This window comes from Pinus tabuliformis, chromosome 2_1, assembly GCF_031772625.1.
Source record: "Pinus tabuliformis cultivar Carrire ecotype Pingquan chromosome 2_1, CPIR1, whole genome shotgun sequence".
NCBI lineage: Eukaryota > Viridiplantae > Streptophyta > Pinopsida > Pinales > Pinaceae > Pinus > Pinus tabuliformis.
Genome location: NC_142299.1, coordinates 684,948,046 through 684,960,649, shown reverse-complemented (window position 1 = coordinate 684,960,649; position 12,604 = coordinate 684,948,046).

Genomic DNA, 12,604 nt, shown 5'->3' with positions numbered 1-12,604 from the left:
ATTGAGCCGGTGTGGAATGGTCCTTGTCAAATCATTTCCAGAGAGGTGGAGCTCCTTGAGTTGCTGCAAATGTCCCAAAGCCCTGGGTATATGACCTATAAATATGTTATGGGAGAGATTGAGAAACTAAAGGAGAAAAAATTTCTCGAGATGGGAAGGGATAGTGCCATTCAGGGTCATTCTACTTATATTAACTCCTATAACTTGCAATTTGTGGTTGTCGCTATTTCATTTGACATCCATACAATTGTAAAAATGGTTGGAAGCATAACTCTAGTTATGTAGATAGAGCAAGGGATCATTCGTTATTGTGTGTTTCAATGCCATCAAAACCACTGCATCTGCGGCTTCACCTCCACCGATTCTCATAATGTTAAGATCTGATGGTGGCTTGGATACTACTGGGAAAATAATGAGATGAAATACGAGGTATGGCTTGATGTGGGGCATTTTTCAACACATTTTCTAATAGCTAATTTTGTGTGGGTTGGTTAGAAGTAGGTGAGCTATAAATATGTAATTTTTGTGTAATCAACTATTTTGATTAATTAAGTTAGGTGGGTATTTCCTCTTCATTATGGGATGTAATGGGCATTTTAAACAACACATTGAGGAACTAGAGCTTAAATTGATCAAAGCTCTTATGGAAGGAAATACATATAATCCAACGGATATTGATCGAGTGCCCTATTTTTTCCTCCAATTGGATTGCTCATATCATCATCGCCCCTTGAACAAAATGACAAACATGTAGAAGATGGAGGGGCGGATTGCCTTAAGTGGTTAGTGTAACATCATTGGTGAAATTTCATGTAATAAAAGTTAATAAAGGAAAAATAAAACCACGGTTAAGGGACACCTATTCCAAGATGAATGTTGTGCAAAGATATCCTAGTGGGCATCACTGGTTGTGTGCTTTGGCTAAGAAAAATTGGCAAAGGCTGAGGTGAATGCATTAAAAGACCAAAAGGAATTTTTGGCACATTTCTTTATGAAAATATAGGAAAATGGGAGAAAAGGAAGGTAAAAGGTCACAGGTTGCATGTGAGGAGGAAAATGAAGGAAAATAATAGAAAATGAAGAAAATAGAGGCCTCATTAATAAAAAGGCTTCCGAGGATCAATTGGTAACTTTTTGTCAGTTCAAGTTTGGAGAGCTCTCGTTATTCTCTCTCTCACTCTTGGTCACTTCTCTCTCACTCTTGGTCACTTAGAGTTTTCTTGGAGCACTCTAGTTTTGGATCAAGGAAGGAAAAGAAAGAAAAGGGAAAGGAATGACAACAAGGATCAAGGAAGAAGAGCAAGATCAAGTAGCTTCAATAGGAATACCTGCAGGTGACCTTTCGCATGTGTGATTTCCTATGTTGTCTGGACATGCATGCATTTGCATGTTGGTGTATGGTTATCTTGTTGTCGGTGGCATGGGTTTGTCGGGTTGTGACAATGGTTTTCAGCCTAGTCTTGCCTTTTTCTGGATGCCATGGTGTTGGAATTTTTATTTTGGTTTTCAAGCTTTGTTTTTCCGGATGGGTTTCAAAATCCAGGGAAGAGGTGGTCTGAAGGTTCATTCCCAAAGGCCTAGGTATCCCTTAAGCAGTTTTGGTGGGATACACGATAAATCCTGAGGGAGAAGTCTCGGTTTAGGGCCTAGTGATCTGGTTTTGGATTGTGGTAAAGCATGAGAGACTAGTCTCAATTTAGGGCTTAGGGATCTGGGATTATATTGTGGTAAAGCCTAAGAGACAAGGAGACAAAAAATTCCTCAAGGATAGTGATGGATTTTGAATGGAATTCCAAGTTCGGTTCGGTTGTGATTGCAGCACTGGTTTTGGTGTGATCACAATTTGGTGAGGGTGGAGGTGGTTTAACCTCTGGATTCCCTTGGTTGTTCGTGGATTTTGAGATCCCACATTCATGCTTGGAATATGACACAGGGTGAATGGTTGAAAGAGAGATTTGGTTGAACCATGTCTATGGTCGGGTGGTATGTGGAAGTCCCGAACCTGGTCAGATTTGCCTATGATTAATAAAAGCTAAGTTCTCTTACTTTTTCACTGGTTTATATGTGGATTTAGTGGTTATCATATCTCTGGTATTTATATGGTTTTATGCTGGCTATAAACATGGTTATATGATTGGTTCATGTCATGTTTATTTCATATATTTACCTATAATTGTTAAATGGATGGATGCAAGACCTAATTGATGATACAATAGTTCAATGGAGAAGGAGGTGATCCTTCTGGTTATGTTTCATAAGTTCTTTCAGTCATTTATTCTGTCTTATATCCTAGACTTATAGGTTTCATTGATGCCAAGTGTTTGATAGAATGTCAGTCCGAGTTGGGGATGCTCAGGCCTAGTCCTAAGGTTGAATTTTTATTTATCAGCATTGTTATCATGTCTTTGATGGATTATGAAGGTTGTATCAAGTTCTGGGTAGAGGTTGGGATTTTGGGCTAGAAAAGTGGCTCAAATATTGGGGTCATTGGCACAGGCCTACTGAGAAAAGTCCACAGTCGCTAGCACATAGGCCTATGAGAGCGACTTTGGGTTGTTGGACAATGTCATGCCTATAGCATGAAAGAGACCATGGGTTAAAAGGTGTAAATAATCAGTGGGACTCAAGGACATGATGTATGAGTGGATGACATGTCTCCTAAGGGTGTTGTTGTTGTTGTTGATGGGTTTGTTTGATATGTTTCATCGTTTCCATTTCCTTAAGGTCACCAAGGAAGTTGAATCCCTTATAATAGCCTCTCTCGTCACATGTTTTCAACCTAGTCTTTCCTTTTTCTGAATGCCATGGTGTTGGGATGTTTATTTCTGTTTTTGAGCTTTTGTTTGCCGGATGGGTTTCAAAATCCAGGGAAGAGGTGGTCTCAAGGTTCATTCCCAAAGGCCTAGGAATCCCTTAACCAGTTTTGGCGGGATACATGGTAAATCCCGAGGGAGAAGTCTCAGTTTAGGGCCTAGTGATCTGGTTTTGGATTGCGGTGAAGCATGAGAGACTGGTCTCGGTTTAGGGCCTAGGGATCTGGGATTATATTGCAGTAAAACCTGAGAGACAATGAAACATAAAATTCCTCAAGGATAGTGATGGATTTTTAATGGCATTCCAAGTTCGATTCAGTTGTGATCAGAGCACCGGTTTTGGTGTGATCACGGTTTGGTGAGGGTGGAGGTGGTTTAACCTCTGGATTCCTTTGGTTTTTCATGGATTTTGAGATTCCACATTCATGCTTGGAATATGGCACAGGGTGAATGGTTGAAAGAGATATTTGGTTGAACCATGTCTACAGTCGGGTGGTATGTGGAAGTCCTGAACCTGGTCAGATTTGCCTATGATTAATAAAAGCTAAGTTCTCTTACTTTTGCACTGGTTTATATGTGGATTTAATGGTTGTCATATCTCTGGTATTTATATGGTTTTATGTTGGTTATAAGCATGGTTATATGATTGGTTCATGTCATGGTTATTTCATATATTTACCTATAATTGTTAAATGGATGGATGCAAGACCTAATTGATGATATAATAGTTCAATGGAGAAGGAGATGATCCTTCTGGTTACGTTTCATAAGTTCTTTCAGTCATTTATTCTTTGTCTTGTATCCTAGACTTGTAGGTTGCATTGATGCCAAGTGTTTGATAGAATATTAGTCCCAGTTGGGGATGCTCAGGCCTAGTCCTAAGGTTGATTTTTGATTTATCAACATTGTTATCATGTGTTTGATGGATATGAAGGTTGCAGTAAGTTCTGGGCAGAGGTCGGGATTTTGGGCTAGAAAAGTGGCTCAAATATTGGGGTCATTGGCACAGGTCTACTGAGAAAAGTCCACAGTTGCTAGCACATAGGCCTATGAGAGCAACTTTGGGTTGTTGGACAATGTCATGCCTATAGCATGAAAGATACCATGGGTTAAAAGGCGTAAATCATCAGTGGGACTCAGGGACATGATGTCTGAGTGGCTGACATGTCTCCTAATGGTGTTGTTGTTGATGTTGGTGGGTTTGTTTGATATGTTTCGCCGTTTCCATTTCCTTAAGTTCACCAAGGAAGTTGAATCCCTTATAATAGCCTCTCTCGTCACATGTTTACTCTAGTTGGTCGTTTCCATTTGAGAAAAGAAGTGCATGCAGAATCTTGGTTGGTACAGTTGGCTATAGGTACAAAGAAGTGAGTTCACCATTGGGTGAGAGCTTGTGCATTTGCGTTAAATGGTATGCGTACAACAACACATATGAATGTATTTCCATTGGGCTTATATAGTATGATTTTGGGTATGGATTGGCTATACCTTCACAGAACCAAAGTGGATTGCTTCGACAAGGCCATTGAGTGTGTGGATGATAGTGGGGAAAAGAGGAATTTGTAGGGGAAGAAGAAGCTTACATCAGTGATGATGGTTGTTGGCTACGTGGGACCTGACCCAGGTTTAGCATTAGTTAGCCAAACAAATCCATCATTATTGGCCCTTTCGGCATCATCTCGCAGAGTGCAGACTGAAGTCTCACTCGAAGTAGTATGGGGGGATGCTGGAACTAAGTTTTTGCACCCTAAGATGGTCGTGATGTCGATTTATACCTTTTTTTCCTACTTTCGCATAGGTCACCAAGTTCTAGGGCTATGTCAGTCTAGCCCTTTATTCTGCCCTTCGGTACCTCCGCGAAGGGGTATGATTGACCTTCGTGCAGCCCTAGCCTATGGTCCAGGTACTTTCGCACTGTTATGACAACGTACTGTACAGGTTCCCAAGTTATCTTAAGTGTATTACTTAGCTTACTAAACAATCACAGTTACCCCCGCGTAAACAGATATTCTTACTTGTGTTCAATTAACTAATATAGTCACATACATCCGTTCATCACATGAGAATTGTATATTAAACCCAAAACGCAATATAACCAGATGCATTAACAAGAAATAGATACACAGAATTTGTAGAATACTTCTCTTTATTGATATCTTCAGACTATTACAGACTCCCTCCACCCTGCGTGCACAGCTGCAAGGTTCCGCGCACTCAGCTTCCGATTTCTACCCTAGGCCTCTACGCACTCAACTGCAGAGCCTCTACCTGTGCTAAGACCGGAAACACTTAGATTTTTCTCTCAAGACTCTTCACTCCATTCTTTGCTAAAGACTTCTCCCTACTTAGAGATTACTTACTTAGATCTTTTTATACAATCCCATGGTCCACAAACCATGGGTGGATCTTTACAGCCGACTTTACACTTTACAAAATAAGGGCGGACAAAAGCTTATGACTCCTATTCTTTAGGGCCATCTATTCGTAATTAATCCTCTACTCGTTGATCACCTTTAGGGCACGGTTCTGGCAGGCCCTTAGCTCCAGGATCACTCCATCCTGCAATAGGTGGAGCACCTCACCAAGGAGCACTGCCAGATTCAACCCCACACCCTTGAGGGTGCTGACAGTGGGCATGTTAGCTTCATTCTCCATGGTCAATGCTCCATCGGGCATCACTATCACGGTGAATACCTTCGTACGCAGCATTTCGGCAGCTTTTGAAGTGTTAATAGCGAGGTTGGTAGACACCATGCCAGCCTGTGACACACGGTTCTGTAGCTCTTGCAGACTTGTTTGGATGGCCCCCAATATTAGTTGTTGTTGCTGCTTAAATTGCTATAGGGCCTCCGCAGTGACATCTCGCACTGTGTCTCCAATGTCGTGCAAATCTCCCTCTGTGAGGGTGATTGGGTCCAGTGACGTCTTAGTGGCCTTGGATTTCTTTCTCGGCCCTCCTTTCTCTTGTTCCCTTGGATGCTTGATGCGAGTGGACCTCGCCTATGGGTCTGCGTCATGCTGCCCTATTTGCTCGTCTGTCTCTTCCTCTGTCTCGAGCGGAGGCGACCTCGCACCTTTGTCAAAGCCCTGCTTTGTTCCGCCTATTTTCTTCTCCGTCTGTTGAGCGGCATCATGCTCCGCCTGGGCCTTGTCAGTGACCTCCTTTCTCCTCTTCTCGGCCAACTGCACCATCTTGAGCTTGGCCTCCTCCTTCTTGCGCTGCACAGCAGATTTGCTTGCCCCCACCGCCAAGTCTAATGTAGTGCGCCACTCTACCGACCAACAATCAAGCACTGCATCAATTGCGTCGTTTGTTGCCAAGTAAGGCAAGTCATACCATGTCTGCGCAGGGTCCTTCCGTGCCCTGATCGACACATGGTGAAAATCTGCCTTGAACTCCGCGTAGCCCTGTAGGTTGGAAAACACAGTAGGCGACAACCGTGGTTTGCGATTGATAGCCATGCGGATGTTCATCTCCATCAAGATCCAGAAGATCTTGTTGTCCTTGATGCGTTGTGCATCCTTGGTCACCCACAACGAAGCATACTTCGCTGCTTCTGGTAGGTCCGGCGCGACCGAGGGGAATTGACTGTCCTTTGGTAGCTCCCATGCTACCAGCACAATAGACAGCAAGAGCCATGCATAGTGGAAAGTCTTGCTGAGCTCCTGTGCCTCGTGACAGTTCACAAGGAACTCACCGTAGAGATAGTGCGCCCAATTGAACTGGACTCCTTCGGTGCATTGGGATGCTAGCGCGACGATAGATTCTGGCACCTCGTCTATGCAACAATTCTTCATCACCTTTCTAGCCAAAATCTGTGTGGCCACCTCGACTGCAGGGTAACTGATACTTGAGATGGCGTAACCCCATGACTTCTTCACAAGCTTTAATTTTTCCTTCATGGCCTCTGCGAGGGCCTGCTCGCCACCTTTTCTGCCAAACATCATGGCTGAATTTTCTCCTATGTAGGGCAGCTATGTGATCTTATGGATCAATCTGTCGGTGATGGGTATTGGCTCCTCCAGCCATAGACACCCATCGTGCACCAAGCATAACAGTTGCTTGATGACCAATACTATAATCGGGGTGCAGTTGTAGTGCAGAACTCATAGTAGGTTGAGCAGACTTGGTTTTCTACTCCCCTGAGCCACTTCCACAGCTCCAATGCAGTCATCCCAGTGGTTATATCAATAATGTGGCGCATTAGCTGCTCAGTCGCGAGGTACGGGAACTTCTCATGGTCGGATAAGTCCCAGTCTTCCAGCTTTAACAAAGGAACCTTCCCCAAGCGCAGACCTTCAAAGACAATCTTGTCCAACAAGAGAGGGGTTTGCAAGGGCACCTTGGTCTTGCCCCTACACAGGGGGGCATACTCAGACAACCAAGTGATAGGGTCAACACCATGGACTTCAACTTCCTCCACGTCTATCCCCAAGTCCTCATCATCCATCGAGATGTCTTCGATTTCTTCCTCCATCAGCTCCAGATTGATGGCTTTGCCCTTTTCCTATGCGGTGGGCTTGTCCTCCGGTAGGTTTCTTCTCGGTGATGCACACACTAGTATCACAGGATGCTTTCCCTTCTTATCATTCACACTCTCCTTGGTTGGGGTCAAATTTGGTCTAGGTGTCCATGGTGATTTGGGAACTTCCGCTAATACTTCTACAACCTCCGGGGCAACTTCTTCTGCCTCCCTAACAACTTCCGGCACAACCTCCTCGGCTATCATTGCTTCGGTGTCCATAGCTTCCACGGGTGCTGACATTACGCTATTCAATAGTTCTCGTGTCGCCTCTGGTAACTGTTCAAACACCAAACTTGCTATCAGAGCTTTGAAGGATTCTTAGTCCATATGCTCCTGAGAGCTCAACAACTCAATTCTCAAAATGCCAAGTGTTTTTCACTGGGCAACCACCTGTAATTTATAGGGCATTTTGAATTCAAATCCAACCGTTCCCCCCACATTCAGTTTATTAATGCTGGATTGGCGTCATATTTTCAAGGACTTGACCCATACATTTCGTCTTAAATGTCGGCTGCCCGCTCCATTTGGCCGCATTTCTACCGTCAAATCATGAAGAGTGACTTTAACGGTCACTTTCTGGTTGTCCTGCGTGATTTCTCCCTCGGTACCGCAACTCCCTTCGCACTGTCGTGAACCCTGTGACACTTCCTTTCTCCGCACAATCCTCCAATTGCGTAGCTCCTCAACTCGGGCAGTGTAGTTTATAGTCCCGCACTTATTTTCAGCTGTCTGGAGTGCTAAGGCTATGCTACTGTCTTATAGTCACATGGCCAGACCACCGGTGTATGGCTTCAATCGGCTGCCATTCACCTTTCCTGGGAAAGGATCTCCATTCAATTTAACCAACTGAACCGCTCCATCATCGGTAATTTCCTTAATGACATAGGGCCCTAACTAGTGCATTTTGAATTTCCCTAGAAATTTATCAAACTTGCTGTCATATAATGAAACCAGGGCATTTACCTTAAAGGTGTGCAACTTAATGTGGCAATCATGCCATGCTTTTTCGTGCTACTTTTGGACCTGTTGGTGAAATCTAGCTAGAAATCTCTCTTCCTCAAGCTCAGCTAGCTGCGCGAGCCTCTCTTCCAGGGCTTCGCAATCCGTCATACCTGTTAGTGCCGCTATGCATAGACTAGGCACAACGGATTCCATGGGAATCATTGTTTCAACACTGTATACAAGCCTAAAGGGTGTCTGTCCAATCAACTTTTTGCATGTCATCCGATAGGCCCATAGTATTGCAGGTATGCACAGGTCCCAATCACTTCGCTGAGCATTGCAAACCTTGGTCAACGCATTCTCCAGCACTTTAGTGAATGCTTCCACCATCTCGTTAGCCTATGAGTGATACAGTGTGCTCTTCTGGTGATATACCTGAAATTCCTCCATCAATGCACTGATTGTCTCGTTCAGAAAATGCGTACCACGATCACTCATCAGAATCTTTGGACACCCAAATCGCGTTAGTACATAGTCAAAGAGGAAATTTGCAGTAGTCGCGCTTATGCAATCCTTCATAGGATGTGCCTTCGCTCATCGAGTCAAATACTCTATCGCGGTGATAATGTACCATGCTCCCGTCTTCTTCCCTTGGGGTAGAATGGGTCCCACAAAATCTATCGCCCATTTCTCAAAGGGTTGTAACATACATCACACGCCTTGCAGTAAGCTTTTGAATCCTGATGGAGGGTTGGCCACCACAACCCTGCGCATAGAATCTTCTGCACGGTTGCTCTTCCAGCATAATGACCTCCCATGGTGCCCCCATGAGCATCCGCGAGGATACTGCTCCTTTCAAAATCCAGTACATATCGTTGCAATATTTCATCAGACCCCATTTTGTATAGATGCCCGACAATGACAGAAAATTTTTCCACGCATACCACTGACTCCTTCTTTTGCTGGACGGTGTAACCTTCCGGGGCAGTTCCTGTTGTTAGGAAGTGTACGATGTCTTCAAAGTGACCATCTGCGACGCGCACAGCAAATAGCTGTGCGTAAGGTAATCCCTCCTCAAAATTAGTGGGCTCTTCCACTATTTCGATGTGCGACAGATGGTCTAGTCCCACGTTCAGTTGTCCAAGCTTCATAATAACTTCAAAATCATACTCTTGGAACAATAACAACCACTTGCAAATTCTCCCCCCCAACACATGCTTATTGACCAGGTATTTCAACGCAGAATGATCCGTATACATCTTAAAATGTCCACCTGACAAATATTGTCTAAACTTCTGGAGCATGTATACCATGGCTAACCCCTCGCGCTTGGTGGTAGAATAGTTCTTCTCAGCCTTGGATAACCTTCTTCTTGCGAATGCTATAGGATGGTCCAATTCTCCTCTGCCAGCCCGTGTCAGTTCGGCTCACAGCACTATACATGATGCGTCGACATGTACATGAAACTCCTTCTTCCAATTCGGGAAGACTAAAATCAATGTGGTGACCATCTTTTCTTTTAATACATCTAAGCCTTTCTTACAGTCCTCGTTCTAGCAGAATGTGACATCCTTTTTCAACAACTTCTCCATAGGCGCGGTGATCTAGGCATAGCCCTTGATAAAATTCCTATAATACCTAGTATGTCCTAAGGTTGCACACAGTGGTTTCACACTCCTCGTTGCCTCCAAATTAATTATTACTGTGATCTTTGTGGGATCTACCATCAGTCCCTATCTACAAACCACATGGACCAACAGAGTCCCAAAGGGAACACAAAACAGGCACTTCTTTAGATTGAGCGTGATCTGCTACCTTCGACAGGTATCTAACATCAGGTGCAAACTTGCCACATGGCGTTTCACCAGCCCAAAAATAGTTAGTAATCAAAGTACACTTCCAAGAATTTATGAATAAATTCTTTGAACGCAACAATGACTACGCACGAAAAAATCGTAGGTGCATTCTTCAATCCAAAAGGCATTACCGTGTACTGAAAACATCCCCACTTAGTCACGAAGGTCATCCTGCTTCTATCCTCCGGCGCGATTTTGATCTGATGGTACCCAGAGAGCCCATCAGTGAAGCAGTACGCTTCCTAGCCACCTACATTATCCAATACCTCATCAGTGAACAATGTCAGGAAAGGATAATTTACGCAAGCATCATTCAACATCCTGAGATTTATGCATATCCTTATTTCATCCTTCTTCTTCTTTTCCTGTAACATCATTGAGCTTACCTAATCAGATTCTTCTATGGGCTCAATGATGCTTGCCGTGAGCATCTTGTCTAGCTCTAAGCGGACCTTCTCCTTATACTTCAGATTGAGATAGTAAGGTCTTTGCTTAACTGGCTTCACGTCAAGTTTTAACGTGATCTTCATAACACCTAGGTCTCCTATTATCCCTTTTAGCTCCGTAAACTTGGCAGGGAACAAGTTTGGTATTCGCGGAGCAATTCAACAACCTTATGCACCATCAAATTATCCCAATAATCTCTAATCTTCGCCAATTTGGGCTCCGCCTGCGTACAAATATTTACCTATTTCATTTTCAGTGGCACAGTTATATCAGGATTCTCAATCTGCGGTCCCTCAACCTCGTGGTGTCCCTCTGTTTCAGGGATGTTAATCTTTCACAGATCCTCATCTTCTTCTTTAGCAGTCACGTTATAGCATTCCAGTGCATGGCTCAACTGAGTAGTCCAATCGGGTTGAATCAGATCCAAAGGATCCTGCGATATCCTAAATATTGTTGCTTTCACTTCTTGTAGCGCTTCGTCAATATAGTCAAACCCATCTTCAAAGTTGAATGTCATTATGAATACTTCGCGTAGAATATCCCATTTACCTATACCATGGAGGAGCTTTGTTTCCAAGTACTATTTCATCAGGATGACATCCAAGGTATGACAGAACAAGTGCACCCATTCCAGTTGGGGCTTTGCTACATAAGCCTGAGCCCATTTGGCCAAGTGCACGTGGATCGTCCTTCCCATCATATTTGTTTATCATTCATACCTTCGGTTACCCAAAGCGTGTGAGCATCATCCTCCTACACTCACACCAATAATCAAAGCAACCCTTGTGCATACCCCACTATCTCACGGGCATAGCGCGTAGTGCCCAATCCAAACCCTGGAAGTGCTCTTTCTCTGGTACTTCCCTCTCAAAAGCATCCGGAAATACATCTACATCATTCAAACCATCATAAGTGGGCATACTTCTTACCTTTGACGACACACAATGTAGCGACCATGTCATCATGTTGCAGCTTAGCGTGGTTACTTCATGTAATCGATTTTGCAAGCACTCTAATTCTTCATCAGAGTCGGAGGTGCAGGAACTCTCACGATCCCATGTAATTTGTCCATCCGCTGTTGGACTCACCTAGTCTTGGTCTTGTGCTATTATCTTGTATATGCAATCCAAATCGTCATCACTCTCATAATCGCAGACTGGTTCAGTATAGCACAATCCTTCAACAGGATCTAGGAGTACTATTTCACGGAGCGATTTCTTCTCAAATATCATCTTTTGCTTATTTAGGTTGATTATCGTGTTCATATCAGTAGCCCAATCAATGCCAAGGAGCACAGGGTAGGGGTTGTTGTCATCCACAATTTATATTACTTCAAAGTTAGCCAATGCGCTCACGCCTTCAATATCTACAGTTACTCCTTGCAGCCATCCCATGGGGATGAGCTTTTGCTGATTTTCCATCCTTAACTGAATCGAAGACCACTGTAGCATGGGTCTTCCCATCCACTTCCAAATCTGATTTGGTAGAATGTTCATGTTCGACCCCAAATCCAAGATAACCTGATCAATTTCATATTCTCCTATATGCGCGGTCAGTTTCATTTCTAGTCCTATCCTTGTTTTATGCTTACCAATCTTTCATACCACGCGCGGTTCACCTGGAGTGTTTCTGACGCATCTATTTATAAGCTCCTGTAGTCCCTTCATAGCCTTGCTATCACGCAACTGCTTCATGCAGGTCTATAGAAAGGTCGTAAGCATAGAATGGTCCATTTCTTGATCAGGCTTATTCTTGCTCCCTGAGGTGGAGGCCTTAGTGAAGCTCTTCTTTGCTTCCATGAACGTTTCACGTGTGTGTTCCAAATCAAATTCAGTCTCCTTTGCCGGAGCTTTGCTAACCCATGCGCTATCTTCGGGATATTTTCCCTTATCATCCCTTGTTGCAATTCCACATCAGAGCACTATATTCACATTCGGATCCTCTTCCCGAGGCTCAGACCTCATCATCTGCAACTTCTGACTCGGCTGAGGTGGTAGTGCTCCTTTGTCATGTATCCTTG